At 35.0% G+C, this 8,493-nt stretch overlaps 1 long non-coding RNA gene across 2 annotated transcripts; it reads left to right on the top strand.

Moving 5' to 3' along the window:
• Positions 1 to 307: 307 nt before the first annotated feature.
• Positions 308 to 7,411, top strand: LOC128314079 (uncharacterized). 2 transcript variants are annotated; one of them, XR_008295475.1, is made up of 3 exons: positions 308 to 667; positions 3,718 to 3,822; positions 7,206 to 7,411. It is a non-coding gene; the product is annotated as an uncharacterized LOC128314079 (long non-coding RNA). The 2 variants fall into 2 exon arrangements; XR_008295474.1 differs by having other exon boundaries at positions 7,190 to 7,411.
• The last annotated feature ends 1,082 nt before the right edge of the window (positions 7,412 to 8,493 follow it).

The raw sequence follows: 8,493 nt of genomic DNA, 5'->3' as shown, positions 1-8,493 counted from the left end.
ATGGAGCCCTGTGTATAGAAGTTCTCTGTTCCTAGAAATGATAGGTTGAAGGAAAGGAAAAAGAGATCCAAAATACTTCCTTGACCTATAAGCCTAAGATGTGAAATGTGATAATTTGATACAAGTATATATTGTGAAAAGCTTAGCATAGTAAGGCTAGTCAACCCATCCTTCATGCCTCACCCAATTACCACTTTGTTGTTATTCTTGTTATGGTGAGAATATTAAAGCTCTACTCTCATAGCACATGTTGACTACACGATACAGTATTGTCAACTATGGTTACTATACAGAACATTAGATTGCAGAACTGAAGTCATCTGATAACTGAAAGTTTGTACTGTTTTATCAATGCTTCCCCATTTCCTCTACCTCTAAACCCTGGCAACCACCATTCCTTTATTTCTCTGAATTCAGTGTTTTTACAGTTGGAATATAAGTGAGATCAAATAGTATGTGTCCTTCTTAGACTTATTTATCCAGTCCCACAGGGGCCTGGAACAACTACAGCAGCGGTGAAGAGAGAGAGGAGGACAGGATCTAATAGACAGAAATAACAGGATTTGGTGACCAGCTGGAACTGAGTAATGAAAGAGAAGCTGGAGGGGCCACCCGCAGTGGGCACACTTAACTTCCAACTTCGGCTCAGGTCATGATCTCACCATTGGTGAGTTCGCGCCCTGCATTGGGCTCTGTGCTGACAGCTCAGAGCCCAGAGCCTTCTTCAGGTTCTGTGTCTCCCTCTCTCTCTGCCCCTCCCTTGCTCACACACTCTCTCTCTCAAAAACAAACATGAGGGAGGGAGGGAGGGAGGAAGGAAGGAAGGAAGGAAAGCAAAGCTGAAGATACTCAAGTGTGGGCATCAGAATACCTAGCAATATTAACACAAAAAAGATACCAAAGGAAGATGTATGGTTTTCAATGTGATTATGAATTCTGCTCTGGATGTGTCTAGTTTTAGGTCCTTCAGGACCAACTTTTATTTGTTTATCATCACTGCACATTGACTGTTTTCACCAACAAGGCACTGTGATCAATGTCTTATGTGCCTGTGTTCTTTTAATCTTCACAATCATAATGGGAATTGAATAGTCTTAGTCTCATTATATATACAATGACTCCAAACACAGAGAGGCTAATTAGAGAAGGCAAGTCTCCTGGGAGCAGACCTACACTAACTCTGGGGTAAGACAATAGGAAACCCAATGGTTGCTGGGAGCAGAGGCAGTACAATGTGGGTTCTCTGTGAAGGAGGGACCCTGGGGTGACAATTTTTCTCAGCCATTTATTTTACTCCTTAAATATTTTAGGGAGGAAAAATGTGTCCATTATCTGAAATGTTGAATTCATAAAATAATAGTACCTATTATAAACTAGATGGGGAAAGGCTTTAATCTGTGAGGGAACCTTATAACATGCTCAGATGAGCGACATGATAAGATTGCCATTATACAGAAAGAAAAATGACTTTACAACCAGAGCAGGGATTGGGACTGATGCACTGTCCCTGGAGTCTTAATCCTCCAGCTTTTCTTACATTCATTATTAATCGAATACCCTTTTATCTTCAAAAGTTCCCAGTCTGGACAACTGTATGGTCATCCTCTGATCACCAGAAAAACTGCATAGTGCATTACTTAGACTGAGGGTATGCTACTGTCACCAAGACACTGAAATACACACTGGTCAAAGAAATATATACATGTACTTTTCTTCCTCACATAATAGTCCAGGGTAAATATATGGGCCCAGACTGGCAAACTCCTCCTAGAACCCAGGCTAGCAGAACAATTCTATGCTTAATATGCCGCTTCCAACATTTTCCCAATTGCCGTCATTTTCAATCAAACAGCAAGTCCCACGTAGGCATTTTAATTAGTTGAACCAGATGTTGGCTACATCTCTCACAACCATAGGTGACACTTTAGTCACAGGACTACACCAGCAAAAATGGATATAGGATTTAGGGTTTAACCGGTTGATCTTGTCACAGTGAACTAACTTCACTTACTTTCGTTTTCTCTTTAGTCTTGTCCACCCTATGTTGTAACAAGGTGACTATACAACTTATATTTAATATTAACTAGTGGTGCCATTGTATAAGAGACTTTTATTTAGCTGATCAAAATTTAGATCAAATAACCATCATAAAACAAGTTCAAGAGTCATAAACTATGTATGTTACACCTTGTCTCTAGATTTGTAAATAAATACCAAATTCACATTTATACGCCTTTGCTTCAATATTCACTGTACTTATTTGAACATATGGAAGAGAGATATATTAAGTCAATGTAAGATTCTATGTCTTTATTATAGACCTAACAGAATTTAATATAGACTCAGACTGTAAATGAGAACAAACCTTAAGAGTTATTGTAAAAAGTTATTGCAAAATAAGATACCAATATTTCAAAGCAAATATATGAAAAAGGTCAAATTTGACTTTTTTTAATGTTGCCAAAACAACAATTTCCAGGCATTAGAACTGATTCTAGATATAAACAAAATTAATTGCAATTCATTTATTGGAAAACTGAATTATCACTAAGATAAATCAAGGATTTTGTAATTATAATTGAATATAAAATAACTATTACAGTAAAGGTGTATATGCATTGCATGATTATACAATTATAAATTAAGTGGGAAATGAGACTACATGTTCTAGCTATATCAATATCTGAAACTTCTAAAAAAGAAATGAAGCACATAGATTTGATAGATATCAGTGTATAGAAAGACCCGGAATGTGTGGATTCTGTATTGTTTTGAACATTGCCTGTTTGCCCTGCTAACTTATCAGAAGAGTGTCTTGGCCTTCCTTCTCCCCCAGCTTTCCTGTGAACTAGGACACCCCTTCCTGGTTAGAACAGTGTAATAAGCCTTCTTATTTGGAAATTCTCAGAAGCAATAACCTATAAAATCAGATTTACACACTGGCACTTAATCAAAACTGCGTTCCTGACATAATCAGAGAAGTTAAAAGTGGTTTGAAGTTAAAAGAATTTGGGAAGGGATATCCCATTTTACTCTTTCAGTAATAAACTGTAAGTTCATGGGATTTGATTTATTTGTCACGTAATTTGTATAAACCCTGAAAATAAATGTCACAGAAATAAGAAGAATATATAGGGCCAGCATCTCATTTTGGCTAATATATATTCAAAAAAAAAAAAAAACTATGTTATTTCTTCAGCATTTCTTGACTCCTTTCCCCCTCTCAGTTCATACGTGTGATTATGTTATCATATGACATAAAGAAACGTGCTATATATGTTTTTATAAGTTTTTGTTTGTTTTCTATTGCTTTGCTTTTCACCACACTGAATGATACTTTGGCATCAAATTGACCCACTTGGTCAAACTAACATTCCCTTAAATTCTGCACAATTTTTTTTGTATCCCAAGTACCCTTTCTAACTGACTCATTCTAAATGTTTATTTCCTGTTGGAACAAACTTGGTGTGTAACTGAGACAGTGTTTCTTTCTGAGCATCTTGCTAAAATGCCAACTCTGTTTCAGTAGGTTTGTAGTGAAGACTAAGATTCTGTATTTCTAGCAAGCTCCCAGGCAGTGGTAATGCTGTTGGTACTCAGACCATGGTTAGAATAGCTAGGACACGTTCATGCTCACCAACATAAACTTACACTGATAGCGTAAATGACAATAAAAGTTTAACTTTAAAAACTGTTCAACTCTCCCATCACCCCTAGGAAAATCTCTAAGTGTGTCTTAATGGAGAAAAGAAGAAAGCATGTTAAGTGGAAGGTATTTCCAACAACAATAAAGGAGAGATCTTAAATCAGAAGTTTTCAAAGGTAACACTGGATAAGAATTTTATGAAATAGGTAAAACCTGTTAAATTCTTTTGTTTCTTTAGATCTGAAATTGCTGTGGCCATGAATTCCCTTCCTGCTTTATTCCCTTGAATGGTTATTTGATGGGCACTGAATGGTGCTGAGCTATTTAACTTGAAATTTACTCCTAACTTACTAATGAGAGCAATTACCACAAACTAGGGAAGATCATACTAATCCAAGATGAGTCCAAAAATGGAGAATGAAGTGGCTTCACCCTGCCGAGAGCTCTTTCACATGGGTTTGGCCCTGAATTATTGTTAAAACTGCATGACTTTCATTTCATCAATTCACAGACAAATTACTCTCAGCAAGTATTTAAAATTCTCCCAAGCCCAGGAATAGTACTTATTCCAAATGAATGAAAGGTGTTTTAAATAGATAAGAGTGTTTCATGTTGGAGTATAAAAATATATAATAGAACTACTTTACATGTTAAAAGAATTGTTTCACATTAATTTTTCTTGTCTTAGATATATTTATATTAAAAATCCATTAAATAAATACATAAAAGAGGGCGTATAGTATTTAAAATTATAGTTACAGTCAAAGACCAAAACCAATTAGCCTAACACAAGTGTTTGGTTGGAGAATATCAAATGGGACATTTTTGCATCGTGCCTCATGTTTGAATGAAAACACGTTTCATAAATGTTTTCCAAGTCATCTTCTAGGACACTCCCATTGAAATTGTGCACGTGTCATTCAGTATTTCCATGTATTTCAACATAGTCTCCTATTTTGTACCCAGGTTGTTCTGAAGGTGGTTTCCTATCCTCTCTTTTTATAAGTAAATGTTAAAGTGCAAGATATCCATGACCACAAAATGGTTTAAGATTTGCTAAATAACTATTGAAATATAAAGAAAAAAAAATAAACTTCCATTAAATTTTCTCAGTGGGCTATTTACTTATAAATTGGTTCTTATTTTTCTTACGTAAACTTTTTTTTATTTTTCAGTTGATATATTTTTCTAGCTGTGAAAATTTTACTGATACCTCAGGTTGGGAAAAAATGCATATTTTTTCCATTAAAATTAATGAAAAAATTTTTTCTTCATTTCATGGCTTTTCACTTTAGTGGCAGGATAATCCAGAAATAAATGAAATTTTTAAGTGAGAGACAGTTAAATGAATATAAGTAGAAATGCCATATAGATGTACTGCATGCATTTACCTAAAGGTATACATTCTACCTATAACATGTAAATACTAGTAGCATCAACTCTTTATTATCTTATTTTTCTGACATCTAAGGAAACAATGTTTGCCAACAAAAGTTTTCCCTCAAACTGTTAAATATCAAAATACTAATTCTCTACTTGAAAAAAAGCATTACTTACATTAACTATTATTCTTATGATTAGAAACCAAGTGTGTTTCAAGTATAATCAAAATAAATCTAAGACGATCAGACAAATGAAATGTTTTAGAATGGATATAGCACAGATTGTCAAAATCTAATTATAATAGGAATCTAAAATCAAAGTTATTATGACACAATCAAAACTATTTAAACAAGGTATGAAATAAGTAATCAAATGATGATGACAATAATACTCTATGAAGAACTACATTAGGAAATATTAAGGTTACTACAATTGAGATATTATCCCGAAATAATGCAAAATATGGAAAGTGGGTTGTGAGAGTAGGGAACAAGACCATGAAGACAGATAATCAAAGCCATGCTGATAATGTGACTTAAGAAAATAATGTATAAATACAGATAAAGTTTTTCTATAATTTAATAGTCATTAATAGATTTTTGTCAGCTCTAGAATAAGATCATTTTCAAAATACAATTCCAGACACAAGATATACCAGTATGGTAATGAAATATATTGATCCTAGATAATATACATAATATCTGCAGAAATCAATAACCCATTGCTATCTTAAAACAGTACATTAATTCAATGCATTCTGCTATTTATTAATAAATGAATCCTTGAGTTTAGAAGTCTGAAAAATGTTTCAATCTAGATTCAAACGAGTAATTTATTCTCCAAAGAGCCAGGTTAAATGGACTTTCTTGTAATGATACATATTTCATAGAAATTATAAAAAGAGTAGTATTACAAAAGTTGGCTGAAGGATGATGATCAGCAGCATGTAGCATAGCGTGCAACTTCTGAGCTAATCTTGGAAGCTATGTTTTCTTCAATATCTTTCTATATCCTTTTCTAACTCCTTTCCCACCTCCCGATAGCTTATTATCCATGCATTTGTTACCATGTGGACGTTCAAAATCTTTGCATTCGAATCTAATAGTCCAAGAATATTTTTGCCCTTTCTATTCCTCAATAAAAATTTCCAATCTCACAATACAGATCTTATTCAGGTGGAAATAAATTAACTGATACTAAATAAGCCCAATTAAGAAAACTCCTGTAATCCTCCTGTAAATATATGTGTTTCAAATAAACATGATTCAGACCAACCAATGTCTACAGCTTGTATTCTCCCTTGTTCTTTCACCAACAAGCTTCACCAACAAGCCAGGTAGCTTTGATCATTTATTTCAGCCCTAGTTACATGTTCCTTACCGGCGATCAATCAATAACAGATGATGTTTATCAAGGGTCATTATCCATCTTGCCCTTTGTTACGCACTAACCCTACAATCTAATGAAGAACTATCAATTATCATTATCCTTATCTTTAAAAGGAGGAAGCAGAGCCTCGAAGAGGTTAAGTACCTGCCCAAGTACACTGCCCAAGTACAGACTAATAAGTGGGGAGATGTCACATTACCTCTGACAATGTCAGAGATGTCACATTACCTCTGACAATCTACTTAAAAAATATATGCCATAGATAGCATTGTGTATGTTAGCTTCTAGTCTATACCTTAGAAGTAGTTTAATATTTGAAGTACTTTCATTAGAATGCATACTCATGGGTAGTTTAAAGGACTCTCACCAGGATCACATGGTCTCAGCCTATTTCCACAACTTGGGACTATTTTCATCTCTAACCAGCACCACCCCAGATCTTGCTAATTAGTGTTAAGTGGTGACTAAGAAGATTTTCATTGGTAAAATCAACATTGAAACAGATATGTGGACTGGCTAGAAATATTTACATATACACCTTCCTTTGCAAGAGGAGGATTTATTAATCTATGATAGCAGTCTAGACACCTTGGTGCAATCTTGGAGCTGACTCAGGATTGAGGACTCTCTGAACAACATCGAAGAGAGTGCTTGACTGACAGCAGCAAGCTGTGTCAGATTTGCCTTCCACTGTCCAATCCTACTTGTCCCTCTTTCCTTTCATATGAGTGACTTCCCAATAAAACTTCTGCACACCTAACCCTACCTCAGTGCCTGCTTCCTACAGGGGCATGCTGGGCCTAGGACACGATTGGATCCTACCTTCACCCATTTCAGCAGGATACTGCAGCTTGATTCTGATTAGAAGTTGAGCTGAATCCTGACTGCCTAGAAGACTGTCGCATCTGTTTTGAAGTAACTGTTTCATGCAAAGCCTGGATGAGATGCCTAGGGAAAAAAAAAAAACAAAACAAAACAGACCTTTCCAATAAAATAACACATAATATAGATTTTATGACCCATGTTTGATTGTGTACCAAGAAATGTTTATATCTATGGAAGAATCCAGTCTCAACCTTCCTCTCATTGTAACTTAGGACATCTTGCATATGGGAGAAGGGCACGGGGATAGGGCAAAACCTATAGTCTTCACCAAAATAACCTACTAATTGGGAATGAGGTGGACTTAAATCAGTTCAAAGCATGAAGTTAGGTTTTGAACTCAAGCTACCTAATTCCAAAGGTCATTTCCTTAAGCCAGTATGCATGCCATAGTGTGCCTCCTGAATTTCACTGAAAAACTTTAAGTGTCCAGTGACATACTGACAAGATGTTTATAACAAAGGGCTTGGGAAATCTTGCTTACCATATTTCCCTCTTAGATATTTATAATATAAATCACTATATTGCAGGCTTTTAGAAATGCTAGTTAAAAAATGCATTTACTCAACAAATTTTGAAAAAGAAATAGACCACTTGTTCCAATATCCCAAATTTATTTAACCATGGAACCATTTCTTTTTTCAATGAGGAACTAGCTTTCTGTGGAATTCTACTTAAAGCCAAAGGATAAATGTTTTTAGCTCTAAAATTCTGTAATTTTTTTTATAAATTTCTGAGAGCTTCAAAGAAATATTTTCTTAAGAATGATATATTTCTCATTATTTTTCATAAAAAAGCTGCCCTCATCCTGATCATGCTGCTATGACAAGATTCAGTGATATACCCATCTCTAAGATTGTCAGCCTCTGCTCACCTACTTGAGATTGCACAAATTTTCTAAGTCCCTCATGATCTAGGCCTTCTGTGTTTATGCAGTTAGCAAACATTCTCACACAAACATTCTATTCAAAATGCCATTCACCTTACTGCCCCCTTGACATTCATATCCACACTTTTGGGTATTTTATTTGACTTGATATCTTTCCTCCAAACTTCAAAGTTTAGTACACAGTGCCTGTTCTACAAACTTGCCCTAGTAGTTCTTGTATGTACTGACGTAATTGTTTTCTAATTGTTTCCACATTAGAATAATCTGTGGAGCTTCTGCTCCAAATGCACAAACCTAGACCCAC

The sequence above is a fragment of the Acinonyx jubatus genome, chromosome C1 (assembly GCF_027475565.1).
Source record: "Acinonyx jubatus isolate Ajub_Pintada_27869175 chromosome C1, VMU_Ajub_asm_v1.0, whole genome shotgun sequence".
NCBI lineage: Eukaryota > Metazoa > Chordata > Mammalia > Carnivora > Felidae > Acinonyx > Acinonyx jubatus.
Note: the sequence above shows the minus strand (reverse complement) of the source record. Positions and strands in the feature narration are given on the sequence as shown.